Here is a 17,781-nt window from a genome sequence, read left to right on the forward strand (position 1 = left end):
TCGTTCTCCAAACTTCCTTGGAAGGGAGCTCCAACCCCCTTTTCTCTTGTACTAGCCAAGATACTAGTACGTAGGTGCTGGCCTACAATCTTCTTTCTTTCAGGTACCACCTTTCATACATTTTCAGACTGGATATTCTTGAAGCACAACATTACAATCTGAAGACCACAATTCATTCAACTTTCACAACAGATCATTGAAGCACAAAACATCCAATACTAGCATCATCAATCACTGAACCACTGAAACCTTGTCAATCACCAGTTACCAGAACACAGAGCAGACTACAGAACTCTGCAATAACAGTCAGACCCAACTGTAAACCCAAAATCAAGCTTCAAAATATATATGCTACTTCAATGAGAGCAAACCGCGTATACCGGCGCTTTTACCGAAGCCAACCTGCGTACAGATCTAAAAATAAATTCTCTCAACTTGCAGCTATACCAGACATCAGTTAGACCCAGAACATAACATTGCGTCAGTATGCAGATCTAGAAATACGCATAATCAACCATATCATAATAGTGCATTTCAAATCATTAGATCCCGATCTATCCTTAGATCTAGTCTTCCATCAACCGAAGTGATCTCTCCTTAGCTTAGATCAAGCAACCCAAAACCTGCATACCAGATCTCTTTCTTTTTCAGATATTCAAGCTTTTTCAAAAGATGTATTTGCCTAATGATCTTCTTCTCCTTATATAGCCTTAGGCCTTGCTCAATACCAAGGGCCAAACCATAGAAATCCAATACCATCAACTTAGAAACTAGGGATCAACACGTCTGTCGAGATACTTTGGTCCAAATACATAGGCTCAAGTACCGAGGACTAACTACCACGGACATATACGCCCTTTTATGTTCATATATCTGCGTGTATACGCGCCTTCGTATATATTTAACCTGCGTATACGCGACTTAGTATGCATATAGACGGTGTGTATACGCAACTTGGACTTAATTAACCTGCGTATATGAGATTTCTCTTCATTATGTAGTCTGAACGGAGATCTGTCATCAAAGAGAGTTGCCATCAAGGACAACACCTGTATCATAGCGCCACACCTGTGCCAAAATGCCAACAATCTCCCCCTTTGGACTTGATGGCAACCTCAAGATCCTTAGAATCATTCTCCCCCTTTGTCATCAAGGGCAAAGGGCTGTGCTCCCCCTGAGTACATGCTAATACCTCTGCTTGGCTGTGCTGAATCATGCTCCCCCTGACTGTAGGCTAGATCTACAAAAGATGTTCTTCAACAAGAACCAAGACTTATACACCATAAGGGACCTTCCTATCACCAAAATACTCAATTCATACATCCATACTCCCTACCAAGAGGGGACACATCAGAAACAACCAATTATATTACATCATTCATCCCAGGCATAGTGGGGAAACCAACATAGGCCGTTACATGACCTTGACACCATAAAAGAGATATCACAAAAGAGATACATGACATAGAGACAACAGATCTAGACCAAGACTTATGAAAGTCATCAGCAGCATCTGATAAACATCTTTTAGATCAGCAACCAGGATTTCTTTCTGAGCTCCTTCTCCTGAAACCAACAACCAAAACATCTAAATGCCAACAATGCTTTATGAGACTCCCCCTGAACCTGTGCCTGCTGCACCCCCTGAAACTGTGTCTGAAGAATTCTGACATACCCATCTCAGACCTTTTCAAACCAGAGTTTGCCCTTGCTGTTCAGAACTCCATATACGCGATTTATCCTGTATAAACCAGCGTATGTACGCGGATATACTTTCTGCAAAGTGCGTACAACATACACGCGACTTATCCCTCATAAATCGGCGTATATACGCAGATATCCCTTACGTAACTTGCGTATACCAACTTTTCTATAGAACAGACAAACTTTAACAACAGGATGAAGCATCAACTACTCCCAGCTTTTGTCTGAGGTATTCAAAAGTTTCCCTGGGTAGTGGTTTTGTGAGAATATCAACAACTTGTTCCTTAGAAGGAACATACTCCAACTTGACCTTCTGCTCAAGCACTTGTTCCCGAAGAAAATGGTACTTGATTGGTATGTGCTTGGTCTTTGAGTGCATGACTGGATTCTTTGAAATGCTGATTGCACTTGTATTATCACATAAGATAGAGACTGGTGGAGTGCAAGTGATTCGAAAGTCCTGCAAGGTCTGCATCATCCAAAGAAGTTGTGTGCAACAAGATGCCGCAGCCACATATTCTGCTTCAGCTGTAGATAAGGCAATCGAACTCTGTTTCTTGCTGAACCAAGATACTAATCTAGAACCCATGAAGAAAGCACCACCACTTGTGCTTTTCCTATCATCCACACTTCCAGCCCAATCTGCATATGTGTAAGCATGAAGAGTGAGATCTGTATTTCTAGGATACCATAAGCCATAGTTTTGGGTCCCTTGAAGATACTTGAAGATTCTTTTGACTGCCTGAAGATGAGTTTCCTTTGGGTTGGCTTGAAATCTTCCAACAATTCCTACTGCATGTGTAATATCTGGTCGGGTACCTGTCAAATAAAGCAAACTCCCAATCATGGATCTATAAGTGGGTTGGTGAACTGCTGCTGATTCATCATTTGTACTGAGGCTGCATCCTGTAACCATGGGTGTACATACTGGCTTTGACTCTTCCATGCCATACTTCTTCAAGATCTGCTTGAGGTATTTGGTTTGAGACAAGAAGGTACCTCCTTCATTTTGTTGGATTTGCAATCCAAGAAAATATGTCAATTCTCCAAGTAGTGACATTTCGAATTCTTTCTGCATAACCGAGGCAAAGTCTTGACTCATAGTCTCTTCATTGCTGCCAAAGATAATATCATCTACATAAACAACAAGAATTAGCAATTTGTTATTTTCAACTTTTATATAGAGATTGCTATCTGCTGATCCTTTTGAAAAGCCTTGTTGGTGAAGATATTTGTCCAACCGATAGTACCAAGCCCTTGGAGCTTGTTTGAGTCCATAGAGAGCCTTTTTCAATCTGCATACAAGGTTTGGATCATTCCCAAGAATGAAACCATCTGGCTGCTCAATATATACTTCTTCTTCTAAGTCTCCATTCAGAAAGGCTGATTTCACGTCCATTTGAAATACCTTGAAGTTTTGAAAGCTTGAGAGAGCAAGGAACATTCGGATAGCCTCAAGTCTTGCCACAGGAGAAAAGGTCTCTTCAAAATCTATTCCTTCTTGCTGCGCATACCCTTTACAAACAAGTCTGGCCTTGTTCCTAATTACTTCTCCATTTTCATTCAATTTATTCTTGAAGACCCATTTTGTTCCTATTACATTCTTATCTTTTGGTCTAGGAACTAATTCCCAAGTGTTGTTCTTTTCGATCTACTCAAGTTCTTCATCCATTGCTTTGACCCAACATTCATCTTTGCATGCCTCTTTCACATTTCGTGGTTCAGTGGAGAAGAGTAATGCCAAATAGCTTGAAGCTTCTGCAAGTGTCCTTCTTGTTTGTACTCCTGCTTCTTTCTTCCCCACAATCTAAGATTCTGGATGATTCTTTTAAACATATCTGGATGGAGTCTTCTCTTCTATTCTTGTCTGCTCCTCTGGTTCTTCTTGAGGTTCTTCTTCTTCTTGAGGTTCTTCTTCTTCATCATTTCGTCTTTGAGGGTAGCCTTCATCTTCTTCAATGTCTTCATGATGAACTTGCCTAGGAATATATCCCTTCTCATCAACCACTACATCAATGCTGTCAACAATTCTGCCAAGTCTTTTATTGTAGCACTTGTATGCTTTGCTATGTGGAGAATAACCAAGAAGAATGCCCTCATCTGCTCTTGGTTCAAGTTTTCCAAGTTGCTCATCAGTATTCTTAATATAACATTTGCTCCCAAAGATTTTGAAGTGCTTCACTGAAGGAGTCTCACCACTCCAGAGCTCATGAGGTGTTTGAGTGTTGTTTACTCGGACATTTGTTTTGTTAAGAATAATAACCGCAGCATGTGCAGCTTCACCCCAGAAGGTTGCGGGAGTACCTGATTCATCAAGCATAGCACGAGCCATTTGTTGGATTGTTCTGTTCATTCTTTCCACAACCCCATTTTGCTGAGGAGTTCTAGCTGTAGAGAATTCTCTTCTTATCCCATGTTCTTCACAGAAATCGAAAAATTCGTTTGAGGTAAACTCCCCACCTCTGTCAGATCTGAGGCACTTAATTTTGTGTCCTAATTCATTTTCAACCAAGGCTTTGAAGGATTTGAATTTTTTGAATGCTTCATCTTTGTGCTTCATGAGCCCCAACCAAACAAATCTGTAGAAATCATCAATGAATAATATCAGATATTCTTCTCCTCGAGGTGTCCTCTTTCTAAATGGACCACATACATCTGTATGGACTAGCTCGAGAGGCATGCTAGCTGATCCTTCCTTCTCTGGAAAGCTAGTTCTGGTTTGCTTTCCAAACTAACAAGATTTGCATATGGTATTGTCTGGAATTTTGATATCTGGAAGACCACGAACTGCCTGATATTTGCATGCTTTCCTTATTTGTGAAAAGCTTAGATTCCCCAACCTCCGATGCCATAGCCATTGTTCATCATCCTTGCTTAAGTAGCATTGTTGTCTTTCCTCAAAGATATATAGATTATTTGGAGTCCTTCTTCCTTTGATCACTGTTTTACCTGTATCAAGATCGCGAACACAACATCCATTTGATCTAAATATTACCTCAGTTCCTTGATCGCACATCTGACTGACACTCAGAAGATTATGCTTCAATCCATCAACATATAAAACATTTCCTGCTTTGACCTTCTCTTTCAACGGAGCAACACCTTTTCCTTTTATGGCTGCAGAGATATCGCTCCCAAAAGAAACTTTCTTCCCCTTTTCTAATGCGGTATATGACTCAAGCTTTTCTTTGTCCCCTGTCATATGCTTCGAACATCCGCTGTCAATGTACCATAGACTTTCTTGACCTTCTGCATAAAAGGCTATCCCACATCTTTCTGGTTGTGATTCTTTTATTCTCCATGTTCTAACATTTGAGGTTTGTTCCTTCTGAGTTGTCTTCCGGAACCTGCTCCTGCATTCAGAGTCTTCATGACCAAATTTATTACAAATAGAGCATTCAACTTCATTTTCAAGAACCGAAAAGTTGTTATAAGTCCTTTTCATGGTTCCAGTCATTCTCCCTTGCTTTTGAGCTTCTCTAGTCATGATTGTTTTGTAGGCAACACATTGAGCTGCTTTGTGACCGAAGTTATGGCAAGAAAAGCATTGGCCATTAAAGAAACTTCTGCGATAATCAGATCTATCATCCAACCGATTGTAGCTTCTATTCATTCTTGGAGCAAATTGGGAAGATTTTACCTGTGACTGATTGTAGCTTCTGTTTGTCCTTAAGGCAATTTGTCCCCGAATTTCTTGATGGTCTTTATTTGTTCTTGAGGTAAACTGTCCCTGATTCACCTGATGACTTTTATTTGGCCTTTGCTCGCTTCTCCTTGCTGCATCAAGATAACTTTTAGAGGTAGAGGCTTGAGATGTTTCTCCATTATATCCAAGACCTGTCTTGATCAGAGGAGATCGCTGCACATTGATAATCTCATCCAAGGTTTCAGATCCTTTAACAAACTTAAGATTAATTGCTTTGGTTTTCTCAATCTCCTTTCTAAGACAAACAATCTCACATTCCAATTTTTCAAGATGTTCTTCCTTTTCAGCTAGTTGACATTGTAGAGAATCAATAATAGCACTCTTCTCTTCTAAACGAACTTTGAGATCTTTCATTTCTTCATAAAAGCCTTCTACATCTATAGCATCCATGTAATCATCATCTTCAAAAGCCATTAAAAGTTTATATCTATTACCTTGTTCATCTTCATCACTATTTGAAAGTCCATCACTATCTTCATGAGTGTAGTAGCTTTTCTTCTTTTCATATTGTTTCTTGTTCCATTTAACAGGTTCCTTTCCCTTGTCATTCTTATCTTTGTGAGGACATTTGGCAGCATAATGACCTACTCTTCCACAAGCAAAGCATTTAAAAGGTAACTTACCTCTGAACCTTCCAGAACCCCTTTGAAGATTTCTGACGAAATTTGATTCCTCTTCTTCATCTTTTGGCAGGTGACTTGCCTCATAATAATCTTCTTTGCCTGAAGCCTTGAAGGCAGCTTCTCTTCTGTCTGATGGACCTCCCTTTCTCATTTCATAAGCAGTTAGAATTCCGTGAAGCTGAGACATAGTAAGAATTTGCAAATTTTCCTTTTCTTCTATGGCAGACACTTTAGATTCAAACTTGGGGGACAAAGATCTTAGAATCTTTTCAACCACAATAGCCTCTTTTATTTCTTCACCCAAGTTTTGCATGCAATTGACAATCTCATCTACTCTAAGGAAGTAGTTAGCCACACTTTCATCATTATACATTATGAGAGTCTCATACGTAATCCTGAGAGTTTGAAGTTTAGCACGCTTTACCTGATCGTCTCCTTCATAGCTCGTGACCATTTTATCCCATATTTCTTTTGCAGATTTATAGTGCATTACCTTCATGAATTCTGATTGAGAGATGCATCCCAATAGAGTATTGACTGCTTTCGCATTTGTTTCATATTTCTTTTTCTCGGCTGCATCTGTAGGAGTAGCTGAAGGAAAAGTGTAGCCTATCTCTACGATGTTCCAAACTTCTGTACCAAGAGATTGAAGATATGCAGTAACTCTTACCTTCCAATAATTGAAGTTTGTCCCATCAAAAATCGGTGGCCTGATTGATGCTTCTTTCTCGTAGTTGCTCATGATGAACGATCTACCTTCAAGTGGTCAAGCTTCTCTGAAGGACCTGCTCTGATACCAATTGTTGGAAATAATACTGAGAGGGGGGGTGAATCAGTATTATCAGAACTATAAAAAATTTTCAATGCTCAGAAACATATACGCTACTTTCGTTAAGTGAACCAACGTGTACACACAACTGTGTCTAAAGAAAACAGCGTATAACCAGCAATCTTATAATTCAGTTAATTTATCTTCAGTTAAGTGCATAAGGACATTATTCACCATATTAAGAGTAAACAGATGCAGTAGAACAGATCACACAAAAACCACACACATGAACACCATGATATAAGGTGGAAACCCAATGTGGGTGAAAACCACCTGCTGCAAGTCGTCTCTATCTTTCTTTAATATGAAACGTCAGTTTACAATCTTTTTGTACTAGTGCAGCCTTATACCAGTACGCAGGCTACAACCTGCAGAAGGCTACAACCTTCTCTCGTTCTCCAAACTTCCTTGGAAGGGAGCTCCAACCCCCTTTGCTCTTGTACTAGCCAAGATACTAGTACGTAGGTGCTGGCCTACAATCTTCTTTCTTTCAGGTACCACCTTTCATACATTTTCAGACTGGATATTCCTGAAGCGCAACATTACAATCTGAAGACCACAATTCATTCAAATTTCACAACAGATCATTGAAGCACAAAACATCCAATACTAGCATCATCAATCACTGAACCACTGAAACCTTGTCAATCACCAGTTACCAGAACACAGAGCAGACTACAGAACTCTGCAATAACAGTCAGACCCAACTATAAACCTAAAATCAAGCTTCAAAAGATATACGCTACTTCAATGAGAGCAAACCGCGTATACACGCGCTTTTACCGAAGCCAACCTGCGTACAGATCTAAAAATAAATTCTCTCAACTTGCAGCTGTACCAGACATTAGTTAGACCCAGAACATAACATTGCGTCAGTATGCAGATCTAGAAATACGCATAATCAACCATATCATAATAGTGCATTTCAAATCATTAGATCCCGATCTATCCTTAGATCTAGTCTTCCATCAACCGAAGTGATCTCTCCTTAGCTTAGATCAAGCAACCCAGAACCTGCATACCAGATCTCTTTCTTTTTCAGATATTCAAGCTTTATCAAAAGATGTATTTGCCTAATGATCTTCTTCTTCTTATATAGCCTTAGGCCTTGCTCAATACCAAGGGCCAAACCATAGAAATCCAATACCATCAACTTAGAAACTAGGGATCAACACGTCTGTCAAGATACTTTGGTCCAAATACATAGGCTCAAGTACCGAGGACTAACTACCACAGACCAAAGGGAAGCTTCCCGACATATACGCCCTTTTATGTTCATATATCTGCGTGTATACGCGCCTTCGTATATATTTAACCTGCGTATACGCGACTTAGTATGCATATAGACGGCGTGTATACACAACTTGGACTTAATTAACCTGCGTATATGAGATTTCTCTTCATTCTGTAGTCTGAACGGAGATCTGTCATCAAAGAGAGTTGCCATCAAGGACAACACCTGTATCATAGTGCCACACCTGTGCCAAAATGCCAACATACAATGAGTCGAGTAATGAGACTTGACTATAATAACTAATTTTTGATTAAGTTTTGCCATGGTTTCATTAAGATGATTGGTAGTTGTGATTGGTTAGTGTTGTATGAATAACTGATAGCCCTTATATGCATGAATTGAATTTGATTTAAGCTTATTACAATTCACAAACAAGTGATTATGGTAGTTACTTCAAGTATTGGTTTGTTGATGGCAATACATTGTGGGAAATTGGAAATGTTTAGATTGTTACCTCAACTATCATTGGCATTTACACATTAATGAATATTTGCATATACTTTTATGCATGACAATATTGTATGCATGAAACTAAAATGATTTTGAAAGTGAATACTTGTTAAATGATCCATATATATAACTAACGTTGCTGATGGGATTAAGTTGTGGTAGCTTAGTGGCAACAAGAAAACTCGTCACGTAAAATGTTGCAATGAAAATTGCAATCATAAATGAGAAATTATAATGTTATATGATATGCATGATTGTGTTACCTGGAAAATCAAATGAATATGACATGTATGTTTCTCATCAATCTAGATATTTTGGACCCATGTTGAGTGTAAATGCATGGTGTACATGCATGTTTATTTTGTTAATGATAATGTTCATATGGATCATTATGTAAATTACTTTGGGAAAGAGTAATAAAAGAGAAATTTAACATGCCAGACAGTTGCAGATAGTTTTGAAAGGCTATAAGGCCTTGGGTTGATGGTGGTTGCCTGACCGAAGGGGTTGATGGTACTTGCCTGCCCGGATTTCCTCTCCCTAGAGATCAATGATCTCAGTAAGGGAAAAGAGTTTGCCAAGATGGTGAAGAGGGTAAAAGCCCGAGGCAACTTTATTGATTTGGAGCCTGTTGGAGGAGGCCCAAAATTCCTCATAGAAGGGACGTTGTTAGAGTAATAGGTAGGATGCTTCCAAGAGGAATCTTATATTGGACCCTATGTGGTCATTAGAATTCTTGATCTGGTTGGCCAGTGGAATTCCATACTACACTTGGTATTTCCTTTGTCAAATAACTGTTTGGACGTGAAAATGACTCGATCTGGTTGTGGAAACTAGTTCCCATGGGTTGGGAGGAGAATTCTTTAGCGTATTGTGGTTCTCATAGCTAAATAAAATAACTAATTAGCTATATGTTATGTCAAAAATGAATTTTATATATTGTTGGGTAAAAAAAAATGTCATGCACATTTAAAAGGAAATGAGCTTTGTGCTCAGTAAGGAGTTATTGGAATTTTAGTTCCTTTATTGTATTACTAATCTTGTAAACATCTTAGTAGGGGCTAAGACAATTTTCACTTGATGCAGTGATTGACTATTTTGATGATTAATGTTAGTGCTCTTTACGTATTTGTAAAAGTACTGTGATTTAAAAATCATCTAACATTGCACAATTGATTGATAGTTAAAAGTAATTCATTTGACTCAAAATATTGTGACTAATGCGATTGAATTTGTTAGTCATACATTACACGTTACTTACCATGAAGGGTTGATGGGTTGTTCAATCACTATTAAAATGCTTACGTGAAAGTGCTCATGATTTTCAAGAGTAATTGGTAAGTAATGGTAATTTGATATAGAGATTTGTCTTTGTATATTATGAATTTGAATAAGGGCCAAGTGATGGAAATTAGAACTTGCATATTTTTGCAGTTATAAATTCTTATGACTATTAATTTTTTTCTTATGTTATAACATTACAATTTTTGTTATTATGAAATCTTTGGTTTTAAAGAGGAAGGATCACTCTTTGTGCGGTTTAGATGGTTATATCATGAGTAAAATCTAAAGTTCCAACGAGAGATGAAGACAGAGGATGGTGTTGTTGTTAGGGGGGGGGGTATGTAACATCCCTAAAAGAACTCAAGGTAAAATCAAATAGTTATGAAATAGTAATTTTAAAAAAGTTACGAATCAGTTATAAAAACCAATTCTTGATGAGGATGAAATCAAGAAAAGTAAGGCAAGCATTTAATTTTTTTATGATACATAATTGAATTTGTTGAGTAGTGGGAGGCGTTTTTACAGACATTGCTCTAATTTCTTTGCGTCAAATTTGTGCATGTGCAGAAACCCTTATGACTGTATCGCTACCTCTCTACATGCATGTTGGAAGGTTTCGAGCCACACCTATGCGTGTCATTGGGGTATTTAGTTGAAATGTTAAGGCAGTTGCATGAAGAAGCATTGTTAGTTGCAGGAAGATTTTCCATGGAACATTGTTTGATGGAGCACTGTGTTGTGTGGAAATCCTTGGAGACATAGCAGATGTCAAAACTCGGGAACGCATGAATGCTTGTTAGTGCTGCAATGGAGAGTCGTAAATTGGAATGAATCGCTGTTGAGGCCACCGGCATGGGGTTGATAGCCATGCAATTTACTACTCCAATGAAGTCGAAATGTCAAGAGGTGGTAAGTTGGCTCCCAGTTGCTTCCCCCCAATGGAAGGAAATAATGCCTTCGTTTCCTAGTTGCTTCTCCTGATGGAAATAGTGCAGAGTCCTGGAAACTTCAACGTTTCTCAATATCTAGACCCTGCTCTGCACCGGATTAACAAGAAAATCCTAAATTCCTTGCTGGCTTGGTTGCTATGTTGTAGTACTATGTACAATTTTCACTGCATGGAGATTCTCCACTCACCGTCGGCTCAGGTAAAGAGGGCAACCACCAGCAAAGTATTAAATGTTCAAATGATTGAAAATATCGCTTTTGGTTCCCTCCGCAAATTCCTACGTGATACCAGGTATTCTTCATATGGTTTTTACTTGAATAACCTAAAGAGATTGTTTACTTAAATAACCTTAGTATGGGTAATTTAATATATAACTACATGTAGATTAAAGTTATATATTCCTCTTGTAAAGAAAATATATTAATGCATGCAGTTAAAGATTGATTATTTTATATGTTTTCTTGGTAAAGAAAATATGTTAATGCATGCAGTTAAAAATTGATTATTTTATATGTTTTCTTGGTAAAGAAAATATATTAATGCATGCAGTTAAAGATTGATTATTTTATATGTTTTCTTGGTAAAGAAAATATATTAATGCGTGTAGTTCTTAATAACTACCTTATGTGTGACTAATCTTTCTTGTTTTTATATAACAATGCAAATACCTTTTATCTAAGAAAAGATAGGATGCATACTCTTTTCTTATCTAGGATATTTTCCTGGAAGTGAATATTTATCCAAGTTGTTTTCCTGGAAGTGAATATAGATTAAAGAGGGTATTTTGTGAAATATTCTCATGGGTAGAGAGTTCCCTTGAAAAACAATACTTAGTTATGAGAAAATATAATAACCTATGCATAGATGAAATGCACAAAGATCAGTCATAGGAACCTTCTTTGGAAAGAATATATATTTTTATGCAGGAAAGATAAGTTAATGGTGTTAATCCCTTTGCAAGAGTTTGCAAAAGTTACATGTTTTGGTGAGTAAAAAGGTATAGGATTTGGTTGTTGCATATTGGGTAGTTTGATATATTTGCATGGTTTAATAATTAAACGGTTACCATTATTATTGTCCTAGTTCTTATGCGCAAAAGAAAGGTTGATTATGATACTTTGTTGAAAACAAATGCATTTGGACTTTGTTATGATGCATTCATAGAAACAAATGCATAATAACTTGTACATAAATGTTAGAGAAACTATGTTGGGTTCTTGAAAAATAACTATGTGAAAAGAACACATGTGCAAAAGCATAGAAACAATAGTTTATGAAGATATAACTTTGGTGTTAAATATTTTAAAGAGAAACATGGATTAGTAGAACTATTTGGTTAGATCTTTTAAAGAGAAATATGCTTTAGTGTGAATAAGAATTGTGGAAGGTAAAACAACTATTTACTTGAATAAATGTACTAGTTATTTTCATATGACATGCTTGATAATTGTTGGTGCACAACATTGTTAGAAGAAGCATGTTATGATATATATTTACAACTCATGCACATAAGATCACTTTTAGAGATTGATTATTGATTGATTAATATTGTATCTAATCTTGTTGCTAAAGCTTGTTGATGACAATAATGGCAGGAGACAATGGCGATTTGTGCCAAAGAAAAATTATGTTTAACATTGTGGTAGGTAAAGAAATAATGGTCCATGCTCATAAGTACGAGTTGCGGAATCTCACATTGATAGAACAATCACGCCACAAGGTGTAGAGAGTGGTGACATGTAGGTAAAGGGTGTCATGGAAAATGTAATAGCTTTTAGCTATTTATGTGACATTTTAATGATATTTCATTGTAATATTTATAACAATGGATAAGGGACGGAATCCCTTATAAGCCATTGAGTGAGGGGTGAAAACCCTCACGAGTGTTTAATAATAAGATTAAACGTTTGCTAGTTTTCACCCTACAGGGTTTCCAGGGTATATTGGTGTTTAATGATGTGATTGCTTATTGTGTCAAATTGATGGTGTTGAATCCTTGATGATGTTGATTCCTTATTTGATTTGATAATCATAATGTCATCAAGTATGTGGTTAATTAATATGGTTAAGGGAATCATGAAAGTAATGCAAGGTTCATGAGATAATTTATGTTAATATACTACAACAGTGGTTGTCCATGGTTATGTGACTTACTATCCTCTAATGCAATTTACCTTTTGTGTGTTTTGCACATTATTGAGATCGAAAAATTGCTCCATCTCTAATATCCATGTTGTAGGATCCTTGCCATCAAACTTCCTCATATCAATTTTTGGAATATGGTGCGTCTTCGATCCAACATTAGAGTCTATGAAATTGTGATTAACATTTCCTTTGTTCGCATCATGTGTTTCATTTACTCCCCTTTCACCATTAGTAAGTATTTCTTGTAGAAAATTTGTCAAATCTATCTTCAAATCGTCAATCTTGGCTTCCACGCCCTTTATCTTAGATTCCACGCCATTTATCTTAGCTTCTATTAGCTTTTGTGAGAGTGAAATTTGTTGCACTTGGTCTTGTAATTTTGATATATCATGTAGAATTTCTTCCTCTTCTTCATGAGTCATGCTAGAGCTTTCAGATTGCTTACTAGGTGTTTGCATTTTCTTTCCTCGGGGCATCAGTTACTGATACTAATGCTCTACTATGCCCTTTGAATTCCTTCAAAATAATTTTTTAAACCAAGCTTAAGCAAAAATTTAAAAAATCTACACACCTTTTTTCACTTTGTAGGAGCTCAATATTGCCTCTGATGTTTCTCTGTAATTTCATATCATCCAGTTGTGAAATTACGACCTGTGGTAGCCCTCTGTGTCCTCTTTCCAATTCCACCAGTCTGATCCCAATTGGATTCTCCAATGAAGAGTTATGCCAAATCTCCCACAGTGACCTGATTATAGACTAATTCAGTAGAGAGAACTTGTACGACATGCCACGTGTCTCTGTTTCAACCTTTGGCTCTAAGAAATATATACAAGAAACTAAAGTCCTTCCTCTTTCTGTACCTTCTTACAAAATTTCAATCTGATGCTCAGAGAGAAAGTTATGATGATTTTCCCCAGGTCACCTGTTTGGAATGTAATTCAGGAGTCTGCAAATAGACCAACTTCCTCATATCATATCTCCGCAAATATAGTGCGAAAAGCTCTGAAATTCGGACCCAAGGTTCAGTGCGATTTCGTCTCAAATGGGTTTTTCTTTTTCACTTCTGAAACGTCGCAGAAAAAAAGTTATAGTGAAAATGCCATGATGACCTGTTTGGAGCAGCGAAACCCTAGAATCCAAAGCTCTGATACCAAATGTTATGAAAGCAGCTCAAGAAAAAGATAGAAAAGATAGATCAACGCCTTAAAATTCAGCCTCTTCGAGGGGGCAACCTCCTTCACATTACATAAATGAACAATTCTTGGATGATTTAAATAACAAAACCTCCTTTCTATATATAGGAGTCTAAGGAGTCACAATATAACCCAGCCGACCTAACAATAATAATATAAAGCCACAAAAATAATAATAGAGGGATTCTATGGGGCACAGTAATAACAATATGGGGACAATAGGGGCACAACAATATTAATAACGGGTACAACTACAATAGTAATGGAGTAATCACTAGTATTATAGGGACCCAACAGAACATTATATCTAATGGTTAATGAGGAATGTGGAGTAGTGATTTTGGATAATTACTTGTGGGTAATTTGAGTAAAAAAAATTCTAACTCCCTGCTTTTACATGTGAGGTTACCGGGGTACATTACACAAGCATGAACTTAAATTTGAAAACTTAGATAATCACTATTACTCTGAAAGCAATAAGTGATATAATATAGTTATTCAACATTTTTTTGAACATGTAGATAAGTGTAAGAGAAAACCATCATTAGTGGTGTAGTCTTTTAAGTGACGTAATTATGCTTTTAAACACTTTAAACCGACAAAATTTCACTAAATATTCCTTAGCATGTTACCTAGCTCTCTAATTTACTTTGAGGTGTGATGAGTTTAAAATATTGCCACATCAACTATCAGGGTACAAATTGTCCAAAACAACTTACTTTTAACTAAAAACCCATCAGTGAATACTATAAGCAAATAGAAAAAATGAAAATACTAATTTGAATTTGATATGACTTAATTTAATTTTATACAAAAATTTAAAAATAAACATTAGATATATAATAAATTTGAAAACATTGGTTTCAATTCTATGTCATTTAAAATTTGAAAATATCATTTTTATTTTAGAATCTACCATAATTTTTTAAATAAATATTTGAAAATTATATAAATATTGATAATTATTTACAAATTATGTACCATTAACTTGGATAACTAAGAAATTCCTTTATCGGGTTTTTCAAAAATAAGATTCTTAAGTTGTTCAAATTTCATTAATAAAATTGAATTTAAAAAAAATCATGTACAAATTCCTTTATCGGGTTTTTCAAAAATAAGATTCTTAAGCTGTTCAAATTTTATAAGTTGTTCAAATTTCATTAATAAAATTGAATTTAAAAAAATTCATGTGTCCCAGAAAAATTGTATTGGAAAAATAATTACATTTTAATAATCTTGCAATGTGTTCACTTTTATATATCAGTTTTGGTATACTAATAAGCCAATACCTTTTACGAGCAAGTTATAAAAGTTACGAATTGAAAAGTTACTAATTAAAATGATAGCATAATCTTCAAACTTGTAAATTGGTATGCAAAAAGGTAAAATACTCGAAAGCCCTAGTGTTGAAGGAACTTGCAGCATATTGGGGTTTCCATCATATAGACCATACGGATGTCAAGGAGGCTATCAGCTAGTGGGGCTCGCAGAAAGTTGCTCTTAGATCTATTTTTTTATTGCTTTTCTGGTATGTCTGGAAGAAAAGGAATAATGCCATATTCCAAGAGGGGAAAGGCTCTTATTTGCCTCTGTCTGATTAGATTATATCGATGTATCTCTCCATTCCTAAAAAAGAATCTGCTAACAAAATTCCCAATCCTAGCATCTATTCAATACAGCAGGTGGGGTTTCCAAGAGCTTTTTTTGACGGTGCTACACAAAGAGGCTTGTGTGCATGTGGTGTCCACATACTAATGTCCGACAACCTTCACTACTCAATTTACTGGCATGGTGGTCGAGGATCTAACAATAAGGTGTAGGCTATGGGATTAGTGGGTCTTTTACAATTTTCCTCCTTCCTGAATATCCAACAACTGCAGATATATGGGGATTCAGAAAACACTATAGGTTTGGCAACAGGAAGGATAACTAACAGGAATCCCACTCTTACAGGATGGATTAATAGGATCAAATTTCTATGTACAAGTCTTCAGTCCTATTCCTATTCACACATGGACAGATCTATGAACTCAGTGGTGGACTCCTTATCAAAGAAAGGACTCACGATTGATCCTGGTATATGGAAGTTGGAGATACAAGTACAAGACACTACATATTTCATAGAGGATTTCTCCATTCCTAGTATCTAGCTATCTATCTGATTTCTGTTTCTCCATATATACTGTTTCTTGATGCATCACAAATAGAGGTATGTTGGCCTTTCCTTGTCTCCTTTAGGGTGCACGATATGGTTCATTTTGATTTTCTGTTTTGGATACTCTATCTATATATCTTCTGTATATCTTTTGATCCGGAACATATTCCTAAAAAATAAAAATGATACTATCTAAAGACATGTTGGATATGATCAATATATATCTTCAACCTTCTCCACAACATATAGAATATGAGAAATACTCTATAAAACAACTTTATATCTCTACATTACACATATTAATATAAATCTAGTTTTTTTTCCTATCGAAAAAAACAATGGTTAAACAAAGATGTAAAAGATTCCCTCAAATATTCTATAAGCAAACAAGAAAGGGAGAATGCAATGCTTAAAAACGAAAAAAAACTAGAAAATGTATTGTTTCATAAACCCCTATTTAAGATTATATCAATGTTAAGCTAATTAACATTTCTAAATATACATCTAAATTGAAATCGAGGCTACAATACGCATCAAGTTTACTTTGTAGTTATTATTAAAAAGAAAAGCATGCTATGGACACCTTAAAAGAAAATTTGTTTTAATGCTGAGGAGCGACCACTGTTAATGTAACGCCATTAGTTTTAAAAGAAATAATCTATTTTTCAAGCTTGTTGATGTAATTAAACACTCGGAATGAGACCCCTAATAATAGATACTATATTGTCTAAAAAGTATCAAATACAAGAGTAATCGGATGCTCTTAAGAGTTTATTGGCTAATGAGTTTAACGACATAATGATTTTTCTTAATAAGAATTTGGAAAGCGGTTAGTCTATTTTATTAATAACAATGATTTTAAAAGAAATAATCTATTTTTCAAGCTTGTTGATGTAATTAAACACTTGGAATGAGACCACTTAATAATTGATACTATATTGTCTACAAAGGATCAAATGCAGGACTAATCGAATGCTCTTAAGAGTTTATGGGGTAATGAGTTTAACGACATAATGATTTTTCTTAATAAGAATTTGGAAAGTGGTCAATGTATTATATTAATAACAATGAAGATTAAAGGAATAAATACGAGAGTTAAAATTTTATTGGAAGAAGATCTAAGATGAGATAATCAAATACAAGATCAAGCATGAGTTAATATTTACATTATTGTTAAAATTAATTACACAATTATTAAATAATTTTTGGTTAGAGTATTTGATTTTAATTTCTATAAAAAATTAGGCCACTTCCAATAGAATAACATAAGAATAAAAATTCAGTAAAAAAATGAAAAATGGAAATATTAATCATTTCAATCAGTTTTAATCTTTTTCGTTTGTTTCTAGATAGTCATCATTTACATAATTTTTTTGGTTAAAAGTTAATTATTAATTTTATTTTTTCTTTTTAACTAATTTTTTTTTCAATTTTATATAATTCACATAT

Source organism: Pinus tabuliformis, chromosome Q (genome assembly GCF_031772625.1).
Source record: "Pinus tabuliformis cultivar Carrire ecotype Pingquan chromosome Q, CPIR1, whole genome shotgun sequence".
NCBI lineage: Eukaryota > Viridiplantae > Streptophyta > Pinopsida > Pinales > Pinaceae > Pinus > Pinus tabuliformis.